This window comes from Sus scrofa, chromosome 13 (assembly GCF_000003025.6).
Source record: "Sus scrofa isolate TJ Tabasco breed Duroc chromosome 13, Sscrofa11.1, whole genome shotgun sequence".
Taxonomy (NCBI): Eukaryota; Metazoa; Chordata; class Mammalia; order Artiodactyla; family Suidae; genus Sus; species Sus scrofa.
The window spans coordinates 171,979,158-171,992,794 of NC_010455.5; the positions used below are offsets into that span (position 1 = coordinate 171,979,158).

Consider the following 13,637-nt stretch of genomic DNA (forward strand, 5'->3'; position numbering starts at 1 on the left):
AAATCTTAAACTATATGATATATGCAATGTAAACTAATGTAGGGTGTCAGAGTAAGTAGAGGTGCTTTTAAATTTATTTAACTGTCATTGATCTGAAATGACAGGCAAAAATTGACTTTGTAGTTGAAAAACTATATTTTTTATCACACTATATATTCAAACTATCCAACTGTGATAAATTTTACACTATCCTTTGATAAGATGCATCAGTAATTTTTAGAAACTTAAATAATAATGAATAGTAGAATGACTTATTTGAATACTTGTTAAATATATATACTCCACCTTTTCATGACAAATTATCCTATTTTTAAAAATTAATTAGTAATATAAAAGAACTGTGAATTCAGCAAATTTTCGTTATACCAATTATTCTAATACACAATTGCACTGACCTCTCACTTTCAAAATATTTTAAAATACTTTTATTTGCTGTAGAAATAAAGCATAGAGTAGGAATAAACATGCACACCTCTAAAAGTTTAAATATTCCACATATTATTCAGTCATTTTCCAGTGGTTAACAATTTCATGTACTTAATAGAAAAGGAAAAGCCCTTTTTTGCTAATTTGTTTAGAAAAACCCAAAATTATAAGTGTGATTAGAGATTATATAAATCCTGCTTTTAATAATTCAATCTAAACAGTCACTTTATATTATTTGAGGTAAATGAAGATAAGTTTGCTCTTTAGATGTTCATTAGTTGAATGCAATTATAACTTCCTAATTTACAATGAAATATAAGGGACACTGCTATAACATGAGTTTCCTACTCACCACATACCACAATTATTCTAATAAATGACACCAGATTTCTAAAGCAAATAATTATCTGTGAGTCAATTGCATGTTGGCTTTACCCTGCCTCCCACAGAAGCTGGCATATCCCTCACCAATCGTTTTCTTTTCCCTGGTCTATCCTTTTTCAACACATTTAACAGCTGTGGATACAAACAAGGCACATTTGGCAAAAGTGGGAACCAGATGCCAAAGTCTGAATGTATGTTCTATTCAAGGCACCGGGGCCTGTGCCTAACTCCTTGTTGTCACCTCTGTTGTCTCCCTTTCTTAATTGACTACTGGCAAGCATCAGAGGTGCATCTGGAGATATTGTTGAGGTAAAACAGCTGGGCCTTGTCTTGGAAACCTTATGAGATTGTAACCATTTTGAGGTGATTTCCTATGTCTAAGAATGTGTTTGTAGAAAATTATTTTTAGATCAGTATATATACTGTTTTGATATATTACCAGTGCTTATTGAAAATAAAATTCCCTAAATTTAAGAATTTCAAATTTTGCTGAGAACAAAACATTGCTATATGAAAGAGTTAAAACACATCATTACAAAGGTGTTTGAACTGTTTAAGTTATGAGTTAATTTTAGAATCTGGATGATAAATTGTTTCAGTTATCCAGGCAGGGGGTTAGCAGCTTGTCATAGCTCATATTTTCTTATGAGCAAGGCCATCTTGCATGTACAGAATTTATTTGGAGGTTGATTCCAGAGAGCAGAGGGGAGGAGTGGAGAAGTATACATAGGTGTTGGGAGGTAGTAAAATTGGGAAGGTGGGAGATCCAAAAATAGGATGGCAACTCCTAATTTGTGTTGAATCCCACCATAATATCTGGGGACACTTTAGAAGTCTTTATTTCAGAAGTGCTTATCTGGTGGAGGAGAGGGAGAAGCATTGGTTTTCATTCCCCAGTAACAAAAATTATTTCCCACCCTCCCCTAACTTCCTGGAACCTAAGGGTTGTACTTATGAGTGTTTTCATTTTCCTTTTCCATTAAAAACAATTTTTTATTATAGATTTTTACAATGTTGTGTTAATTTTTGTTTCCTACAGAGTGATTCAGTTATATATATATACCTTGCAATTCTTTTTTTCAGATTTTTTTTCCCATAGAGGTTATTATCACAGTATATTGGGTAGAGCCCCTGTGCTATTCGGCAGGTACCGATTGACCAGATTCCCACAGCCCTCCATATTTTGTGGAATAAGAAGAAAGCTTGGACTTGAATCAAGTTCTCAAATCACAGCCAAAAGAAGAGTAGTTGGATTCTATAGTCAAAGATGGGACATAAGAGATTTAAAACGTGAAATAAGCAAGAAAACAGCTATTTTTTTAAATTTGGTGTTTATTTGAAAAAAATAGGAACCAGAAATCATACAGAAATAGTTGATTGCTATAAACGTATTTCCCTAAGGATACCATTAAACAAAGTAATTTTAAATTGCCTTACTTTATTGAAGACCATGTATCAAGAATTTAACTCTTTATATCATTACATCATTTCTCATTATACTCAAAGAGTAGGTATTCTTACAATTACTGAGCATTTTACAGTTTTGTAAACTAAGAATGTAGAAAAGTAAGGCAATTTTCTCAATATCATTCGGATAGAGAGTCCCCGAACTAGAATTTGGCCTTTTCCTGGGTGATGTACTAATTCAGGCCCTTTTAAGAAGCCTAATCCATCATGACCTAAATACCTGTTCTTCGGAGTAGATAAAATGGTCTTTTTATTTTCAGTGGATAGGTGGTCCACCAGCATCATTCCACTCACTAGAAACCCCCTGGTGCTGGCCTTAGATGGTGATCATGCCTCACCTTCATCTCTTCTCCTCTGTGTAGGTGCTTTCACATGGCCTCCCCCAGCTCTTCTCCCACCATGCCTGAAAGTATCCATTTACAGGGTCACTTTTTTTATGGTTTTCCAAAGAAGAAATGGAAAATAAGCCACAGCAAAACGAAGCAAACAAAAAAGATTAAATATTCATTTGTTTTTATGTAACATATAAAATCTTGCTTCTCTTCGAAGGAATCATGGGTGCTGCTCACTCACTTGAAAAAAGAATGAAGAGAACACGACAAAAATAAAGGAACCAGATCATCAATATTTCAACCTGCCATCATTTTATATGTAGAAGAATAACTGATTTCTACAAACTACATCTTTAGATCATCTTCGATAAATGTAAGTTTGGGAGCAAGAAAAGAAGATGAGCAAAATTAAATATGTATTCGTTTCACATAGATGATTTAATTTATCTAGTGTGGTGGCATGTAGTATAAATTAAATTAAGGAGTAGTATATGGAGGAGGGCTAAGAGTAATCTTGAATCCAAGAGAAAAAAGAATTTGCAGAGGGGAAATCAATCTCAAAGGAAAGTAATAGAGTATATAGCATTTGAAAAAGAAAATCCTAGGCACCTATGTTAGAGCTTGTTGTGAACCAAAAAATTTAATGATGGAAATAAGAGAAACAAGATAGCTATTGTCAAATATGAGTTAGTGAGGGATCCAGATTTATCAAAGACATAATTGCCAAGGTTTATTGATGGAAGAACTTTTAAAATATATTAATGTATATGATTCTAGGATAAATCTTGGAGAGCTAGACTTATTTTGAGAGAGTGAAACATTATATGAGTGAAAATTTCAGAGAAAATATGTGATGTACAATAATTTTATAATTTTAAATTTTTATTGCTATAATTAAATCCATTTCTGATTGTAAATGAATGAATAATGAATCAACAAAACTATTAAGGAGTAAAAGAAATGGGGATATTGTGTATTAACTAAGCACCCACCCCCAGAAATAAAAAGAAAATAAAAAGAGTTTAGAATGAGGTTCATTATACTACAATGCTTCTGATTTTTTTTAAGTTAATGGTTAAAGAAAAAAAGTGGTAACAGTGAAACAGACCATATGTAGCCATAAATAGCACAAGAGAATCAGAGAAGTGTTATCAATATAGAAAAAAATAGTAGCATTATTGGCATCCAATCCTGCAGAAAACATCCAAAAAATTATGGAAAAATGTTTTTGGTTTGAAGTAACTTGACATCATAAAATTATTCCAGTGACACAGAAAGAAGAAGCCCCAGAATGTAAGAGAGGAGGTAGACTTGTTGACAAATATATTGGAAGCTATATTAAGTTGATTTTATGCTAATTTAGGAAAGGTGATTTACCTGATTCATCTTCAAATCTCCCCAAATTCATTGCAGGGATACTTGAATAAATCAAATCCTTAATTAAAGCAAAACACTTTTAGTGCAACATTATAAAGTGAGAAAAATAAATGAAACATTGATATACTCCTAAGAGATGGCTATAAAATATTAACACACTGAGGCAAAAAATATACCTAAAAAATTTCATATATTAAAATATATAACAATTAATATGCTAAGAACTTATAGAAGTTTTCCAGGTAAAGCATGCAAAGTCTTTCAGTTGTGACCTTCAAAATTTTAAATTCTAAACCAATGAAAATAAGTTATATAATTATTCATGTGGTCCATTTTGCTGTGTAAAATGTCTACATGAATTTCAGTAGTTTTATTTGGTAAAAGGGTTAATGAAGTGGCAGATATTCTGGCTCCTGTTGGAAAAATGATTTTTATTTTCTAAGATGTAGATTTTTTAATGTTGTTCAGTCTGAACTCAAAATACTAAGGATTCCAGCCCTCTGAGAAGTGTTAATAGGAAAGCAGGAAGTATTATTTTAACATTTGAACAACTAATAAAAATGTCCAGTCTAAACTTGCTTTCAGGCTAATTAATATGCTGATAATGGTAGCAAATATGTCATCATTTCTCTTTATGATCATGAAGGAATTATTTTGAATATGAAGCTACATTGTATTGATTAAGAAAGTTAATATATGAAAGTTAAAGTTGTAACATGTAAAATAATTAGATGTTTATCAGTTCAAACCAATAATTCTTACAATATACTTAAATTTTAATTTTATTATTTATGTAGGTAATATGCTTAAGAAGCAAGGCATTCAGAAAATGTTTATACACCAAACATCCTATTTAAGATTTGAATTATAACCATGACATGCCCTTGTTATTTTTAAAAAGTAGTTATTTTAACTCAAGTACACAATAGAGTAATGTCTGCTGGTTGAACAGTTTTTTAAATATATTTTTATGATAAAGTTATAGATACTTGCAAGCAATATTTTGGCAATTTTAAAATAGAAAACTTTTGCCTTGTAAATACTAAATGGTCAAGAACTAAGCACAGAGGGATGAAATAAAGAAGCAGCAGATGGGGAGGATGTGAAGCCAACCATATTTAAGGAGCTGAAACCAATTAGAAAGGTATCACTGAAAGCTATTCCACAGCAGACCTAAAATGGAAAGCAAGTATAATAATAAAATGCCATGGTTGATCGCTCCTAAGGCCCATGGAATGTGAAGAAGCAGTAAGAGTGTAATGTTAGCACCTTAATAAGCAATTTATGAGTAATTCAATGCAAGCCTGTTTCTGTTTTTGGAATCTAGATTGAACACTGGATGAAATGAAAACAGTTGGGCAATGCTATTAATCTGTGCACTAAGCACATGTTCAGATAGCTTCTGTGGGGCTAATAATTGGCAACAGGTTAAAAATGGAAGATCATTACAAGTTAAGGATTTAGAAAATTTAATGGTGTGTTCCTCCTGGGAAAGGAAAAAAATGAACCTGTGAAAAAACTAAGGATTGCTGAGCAAGTAGCTAATCATTTCCAAACTTTATCAGTTTACTGTGGTAGACTTCAGATTCATATTAAAAATTAAAGAATCAAATATATAGTCCTCACATTAGAAGATACTTTGAAGGAAAGGAAATAACTTTACATCTAATAAAAACTTCAAAAGCACACTCCAAATAATTTCTCAGTATCTGTCTTTGATATAAAATAGTTCATATATTGTTTGGGTTTTAAAATATACTGTGGTTTGTTTTCAATTTGTGTTCTAGTGTATTTTTGAGAATATGGTAACATATATGATTATTTCAGTTATACAATATCGCTGACTTTACTGTTTGAGATAATATTTGTAAAGAAGTCAAGTAACAAAATATTTCTCTTCATTAATTATTTGAAATAATTTTAGCATACTTAATATAATAGTATTCCCTTTAAGTTCTTCTGGGAAAAATCACTCTAAAGTAATACATTATTCAAAATGGTTACACATCTGATGCTTTGAAGTATATTTTTTAAAGCTATTTAAAATAATGTTACACATTCATATTCAAGTACATAGACTGAACATTTATATATGGAAATAAAACAATGTAATTAGAATTTAAACATCATGATTGAAAATAAACTTTGGGGAAGGTCAATTAGGAAAGCTTATTCTGACTTCTTTGACATAATATATACTAAACGTATAATATGTTAACTAAAGATTCTCTTGCAATGGAATACTTTCAGTATATGAAGATTTAAAACCCTGGATTTACCTGGGCACACGTTTTATGTTGAGTACAAAAGTAAGGCAATCACAAATGAATGTCAGTTTTAAACCTGGAAACTTGTCAATACTTTAGGTTAATTAGAAACTCTATCTTACTTTTAAATACTCTAGATTACAATGAGAATAAAATGATTTCTATCTCTTAAGGAAATATTAATATGTGTGAACATCTATGTTTCTGAAATCTGTATTGAATATTGTCTGTGAACTATGAAAATTTTCTCGTTCCTGTAAATTATTTAAAATATAAAATTGTTTAATTTGTGTTTGTTTTTTGTTTTAGGGCAGCAGCTGTGGCATATGGAAGTTTCCAGGGTTGAATCAGAGCTGCAGCTGCCAGCCTACTCCACAGCCACAGCAACACCAGATCCGAGCTGCATCTGTGACCTACACCACAACTCACAGCAACTCAGGGCCAGGGATCAAACCCACATCTTCATAGGTACTAGCTGAGTTCGTTTCTGCTGAGCCACAACAGGAACACCCTAAAATACAGAATTATATTTAAATATTGGAAAATATCTATGTATGACCTGGAAGGTCATGAATGATGTTACCTTTAATCCAAAGATCATTAATGTTACCTTTATTATTAATCCAAACATTACTATTAATGCTTTCAGTTGGAGAAAAACATGAATGCAGATAACAGAGTTTCATGTATAGTTTTTCCATTCCTCTATTGTTTTTCCTCACAAAGGAAAAGATAATAGAAACAAAAAAATCCATTATTCATACTGGTTCTATTAATAAGTGTGCAGAATCTGTGCATAAGAACTTAGATAGTTTCACTGGGCCTCACTTTTCCGATCAGATTATCTACATTTTTCAAAACTTGTAAAATGTGGACTGAGTCATTGACTAGCTATGCTGGAGACAAGTGTACCAATCTTAAAGGGCCATGATAACATTGCAGGAATTTTTTTTTTTTTTCCCACTGTACAGCAAGGGGGTCAGGTTATCCTTACATGTATACATTACATTTACAGTTTTTCCCCCACCCTTTCTTCTGTTGCAACATGAGTATCTAGACATAGTTCTCAATGCTATTCAGCAGGATCTCCTTGTAAATCTATTCTAAGTTGTGTCTGATAAGATTGCAGGAATTTAAATGAGACAAAGTTCTTTTCACTTATGAGCCTCTGAGGGAAAATGGAATACGTACTAGAAGTAAAACTTTGAGAAGCCATTTGGGGTAAAGTTCCGTATGACCCCTTAACAAGCAAATAATACCTCTAGTTTGCTCTGCTGCTTCTAAGAAGGTTGGATTTTGACACTTATGAGACATTTGCTTGGGTGAATGTGGTGTACAGATTTGGGGATACCATTTATTTGCTTAGAACAATATCCTAAATACTGAGTGCTTTTACTGAGAACTCATTTTTCTTTCCTCTATAAATGAAATAAATTCTTAATGAATGCCGCTTAAACAGACATAAACAATTCTTAGCTTGCTTGGGTATGCAGTTATTTTAGATGAGCTTTAATCATCTCTAAAATGCTATGAGTTGAAAATTTAATAAATGTGCCTGTTTTTGGTCTGTGAAAATACCCATAACTGCCACAAAACATTTATACACCAGAAAAACTCAGCCTGGTGCTAATATTTTATTGCCAGATGACCAGATGACTCAAGTGCTTCCCTGAGAGGTTCTTCTTTGGACCTCTTCTCCCACCTTAATACAATACCTCAGGTTAAGGGAAAAGACAGAAAACTTTCTGTGGTCTTTAGCAGCTTCTTACTTTAATTACCTCAGCCAATCCTATAATTCTTTGTTTTCTTGTTCTCTCTTTTACTATTTAAGATAAAAGTGTCAAAAATAGTCCCTTTATGAGTGTTAATTTCCACACTACTGTGCATATTCCCTTGAATTATTGGCCCTAAATATATACTTGTCCCTTCTTAAGAAGCTGTGTTTTTGTTTTCACAATAATTGTGGAGAGGAGCTAATACTGGTATTCAATGGTCTGCATTTAGAAACAACAGGTATAATTTGGCTTTATAGCTATCACTGACATTCAAGATATTCATAAAACTTTACATTCACTATCTTTGACATATAAGTTTAAGATACTTTACAGTTTTTTTCAGTATTCCATGATTTCCCCAGGATTTTAACCATGCAAATCAAGGGGAGACTGTACTTTTAAAAGCATGAAAATTTACCAAAATTGTTCACCATGTTGGTAAAATAGCTCAGCAATTACCCATTACAGTGTTGAGTTATCAGTACAGTGTACCATTAACCAGTCCACATTTTTCATACTTCAGGGTAATTCTAAGTAAAAATGCAAGCTTCTGTGTTAATATATCCTGCAGTAGTCATATCTGAACATTTATATAGTGACACACATTCTTTAATATAAATTATTTTATTTTATACCTAAGACATTCCATTATTTTTGAAGTGTAAGTTGTTTATATTTGCTATGAAATAATTTCACAATATTAAAGTGATGTTACATAATATGTGTTATAAAATGGGACTTGGTATTTTTATGACTTCTGGAAAACATTGTCCTGAATTGATCCCATTCCAATTTCTTCCCAACTTTCAAATTGTTCCACCGTATCATTTCTAAATAAATTCTCCTTCTGTCACCCAATAACATTTCTGCTCTAATTTAAGTCTAGTTCTCTCTAAATAAGCTATTTCTTCTACAGCCTATTAGTTTCTTTCTCTCGCATTCCGTGTACCAAATGCTATCAAGGAGCTATAAATAAAGGCTTTGTTTCACATTGCTACTTGCCACTTGTCTCACCTCCTTCCTTCTTAATGTATAGTCCTTGTGAAGTGAGGGTTATCAGAGTTCACTGCATGTCATGCTTTTATTGTCATTTACTGACATTCAATGATAAATTCACTACCTCACTCACCTTATCTTTCTCCTCCACCACTCCTCTCATTACCACTGATGATTTAAACTATCACATTGATGATCATCTAACCTCCTAACTTCCTGTTTCCTTACTTTCTTATCCCAGACAATGGTTTTTCTTTAATAAAATCATAATCCTCCAAAACATTTGTTCATGTTTATGCCTTATCATTACTTTATTAGTAATAAATGTCCAAAACTATTGATTTCAAATATTTCCTTTTTTATCTGTAGTAGCCAAAATGTAGAAATAGCCCAAATATCCATCAACTGGTAGAAAGATAAATAATAATTGGTATATTATTTGACACGCAGTGAAATTACTTGACATATAAAAGAAATAAAGTACTGATGCATGCTACAACATGGAGGAACTTTGACAGCATTATGCTGCGTGTAAGATCACAGATCATCTTATTTCATTTACATAAAATGTTCAAAAGAAGTTAATATTTATGAAGGCCAGATTAGTGGTTGCCTGGAGATGGAGGTGGGAATGAGGATTAATGGTGAAAGGGCAATTAGAATCTTAGAGTCATAGGAACTTTCTAAAACTGGTGGTGATGGTTGCATAAATTGGTAAATTTACAAAAAAAGTTGTACACTTAAAGTGGGTGATCTGTGTTATGTAAATTATACTTTACCAGCCTTATGTTCCCCTTCCTTCTTAAGCCAGCATAACCTTAACCTAATTATCATTCTCTGTAACTGACTGGAAAACATAGTTAGCTGCATTACCCAGCTCCTTTCTGCTGATATATTAATCTGTCTTTTTAAAGCCATTGAATGCTCTTGGAGACAATCACACAAAGTGTTAAGAGGTTCAAAATTATGATGAAAAATGTCAAATAGTTATCACCACTGCCAGATAACCATACTATACTTTTTTTGTAAAACTGCTTTCTGAATTTCTGTTTTATAACATCCCCTCTGTCACATCTCCTCCATGTCAAACCCCCATTACTCTCTGCTGTTACCCTTGACATTTCACCCACCTTCTTGTACCTGAAATCACACATGCTTTCACTCCTAGTAGAACAGAATAGTAAATGCTTATCCCAATATTAAGAAAACTTCTCTGTATTGTAGATCCCATCCTATATTGCCAGTAAAAGGAAAATACAACAAACCAAACACAAAATCAATAAAAAAAAAGAATCCCTCAATCTTGCATTCATATCAATTTTCTCTTTTAGCACCACTTTCTTCACTTCTGTAGAATCATTGCTATCATTATCATTAAATTGTCACTTTCATATAATATTAGTTAGTGATTTCACCCCCCTAAAGAAAATCCTACAACCCCACATACTAATCAGTTTCTTTTCCTCTTCCTAGGGACTCAAAAAGCTGTGTCTGCACATTGTCCCCATGTCATTTTCTCATTTCTCTTCGGTATTCTATAATTAGTCTAACAATACATTCTAAATCATCTTACATTGAAATGTGCCGCTCTTAGTAAGGCCAACATTACCCCTTACTGGGAATTCCTTACTTCATGAAACTGCATTTAGCTTTCAAAATACTATATGAAATTTATTTTAGTCCTATGTCCCACCACTCCATTTGAAATTCCAGTACTGGCTCATCCTTTTTTTCTTAAATTTTAAAAGTTGCAAAATAAATGATATTTTAAATATTGACTTTTAAAAATAAAACTTTTCTGGCATTTTAAACAATATATCCTTTGGAGTAGAAGTGCCATAGGCACTTCAATATTTATCATTATACCTTAAAAAATAAATGTTTTTTTAAGCTTTTTTTTTTTAACAAGTACAAATAAATTTAAATGTTTTTCTCCTTGTTTCTCCTCTCTCTTTCTATTTAACTTCCTCAACAAAAAATTATCCTAATCTAATACATTGCTTACTCTGAAAAGTCTTTTATTGATTATCTTATTACAATTCTTAGGCACAAAATATGTAGATAAATTAAAAATCATTTTTTAAAGTTTAGGTTACCATAAATCCTACATATTAATTTTTTTCTGGGAAAATTATTCAATTAGAATTACTCAAGGCAATATAAATATATTACTTTGACATACAATTGGAAACAAAAGAATTACATTGTATTTAAGATTACTTATCTTTTTGTTTTGTCCCTTTTGAGGCCATACCCACGGCATACGGAAATTTCTGGGTCACGGAGTGAATTCAAGCTGTGTTTGCGACAAATGCCACAGCTGAGGCAACTCCAGATCCTTATGAACCATAATGCCACAGAGACAAGCCAATCTTTAACCCACTGCACCATAGAAGGAACTCCTAAAATCACTTCTTAATGAGATGAAGGCATCTCTTTAATATATTGGATCATCTACTATGGATAAATTTCACTTATGATAGAATGATGTAGGATTCTATTTCTCTTTAATTTTTACAAATTTAGAAACACTGGGGAAATTTTATTAAAAAAAAAAGTAGATGGGAATAAGGGAAGTTGTTACTAGGACACTCAGTACTTTGAATTCTCTCAGAATTATATGACAAAAGTTATATTGTGACCAATATCAAAAATAACTTTCTGGAGTTCCTTGGTGGCCTAGTGGGTTAAGGATCCAGCATTGTTCCTGCTGTGTCTCAGATGACAGCTGTGGTGCAGGTTCCATCCCTGGCTTAGGGACTTGTACATGAGGCAGGCATGGCCAAACAAACAAACAAAAAAAAACTTTCATTTTTGCTAACAGTACCTTTAGGCATTATTTTAACTTTATCGGTATTAAAGAATTGGAAAACAAATAAATACATAATATTTGGAAACCCAATCATTTAAGTCATTCACTTTCAGTTACTGGGAAATATACCCAAAATGGCTTTATTTAGACTTATCAAGTGACCATTAATTTTATGTTACTCTTTCTTTTATAGGGACATTTTTTCAAGCTTCATACTTAAAAAAATTTCTGAAGATTGAAAAAAATTGTTAATTTTAAAATATCTTTAAGAATATCATGTCTGATGAAAATATTTTTATGTCTTTCTGTATATTTTTGGCTAACCTCAGAAATGAAGATTTAGCTCTTTCATTACGGAAAGTGTCATATAACCTAATTTGCAATAATAATTTAACAAATGAAACTTATTTTTGCTATTTTCCACATTGAAATAAATCTGTCTGGGTCTAGTTAGGGAAGATGATCTGATCACACATTACATTATTTAAAACTAACACAGCATTTCTAGATTACCAAATCATTAGATTCCTTCTTTTACCTTGTATAGGATAATTGATTATTTTGTGTGTGTTTGTTTTAATCTTATATCACCAGGAATGAAAGGACAGGTGAGGATTGTAACTTCCAACTGAACAGCAGCTTTTTTATTTTTGCTGGTGGAGGGATTACTCCTTTGGTTACCAATAAGACCTCTTAAACCAGCAGAGCTCAGACTTGAGGTCAGGCTTCTTAAACCCACAGAGTCTCTTAAATCAGCAGAGTCCAGTTTTGAGGTCAGAAAATAAGCATTTTATAAGTAGTTTTTGATTGTAATAGTAATAGATACTACCCCCAGTTCTACTGTTTAATTCCTGTACTCCTGTATTCTGGATCTAGAAGAAACAGCAACTCTTGAGGTTATACTCACAGTGAGGAGAGTAGCTGATTATTGAATAGGTTATTGACTAACTCTATAACATGGTTGATATGGAAAAGGCCCAATTAAATCATTATACTACTAGATGTAATCCTGGAGACATTATTTACAATGTTACTTCTAATGCACAATATTGCTCACTGCTGCTATCAAGAAATGTATCCAGCACTGGTGGTAGCCATAGTAGATTTAGTGAAAGGAGTCTACGTTCTTGAATTCCTGCCTAGTCTGTACTCTTGTCACCCTGGCTACTCTGTCCATGAATTCATGGCAGAATGTTGTAAGCTATTCTGTATCTTCCTAAAACTTATATGTTGAAGTCCTAACTCCACAGTGTCATTGGAGTGTGACTTTATTGCAGATAAGATCTACAAAGAGATAATTAAGGTAAAAGAAGGTCTATAATAGGCCCTAATCTGATTGGTGTCCTTATAAGAAAAGGCGATTTGGATATGGATAAGCACAGAGAAAAGACCACAGGAAGACAGATGGAGAAGACAGCCATTTCCAAGTCAAGGGGACACCCTAAGAAGCAATGAACCTTGCTGACATCCTGATCTTGGACTTCTAACCTCCAGAATTGAGAGGAAATGAATTTCTGTTGTTTAATCCACCAAGGCTGTGATGCTGTATTATGACAGCTCAAAATGACTACTACAGTGGAGAAAGAGGCAACTTATATCCACAGGTAAGGTTATTGTCCATTTTATTTTATTTTATTTTTGTCTTTTTAGGACCACACCTGTGGCATATGGAAGTTCCCAGGCTAGGGGTCTAATCGGAGCTACAGCTGCCAGCCTATACCACAGTCACAGCAACATAGGATCCAAGCCGCATCTGTGACCTACACTGCAACACCAGATCGGTAAATCATTGAGCAGGGCC

The 13,637-nt window shown here is 32.6% G+C and overlaps 1 long non-coding RNA gene across 1 annotated transcript in view; it reads left to right on the forward strand.

The window, feature by feature from the left end:
- The window catches only part of LOC110256457, a 377,287-nt gene extending 363,776 nt beyond the window's left edge, over positions 1 to 13,511 (forward strand). Inside the window, exons 5-6 of the long non-coding RNA XR_002337969.1 lie at positions 2,827 to 2,982; positions 13,189 to 13,511. This is a non-coding gene — a long non-coding RNA (uncharacterized LOC110256457). The remainder of the gene's footprint in view (positions 1 to 2,826; positions 2,983 to 13,188) is intronic.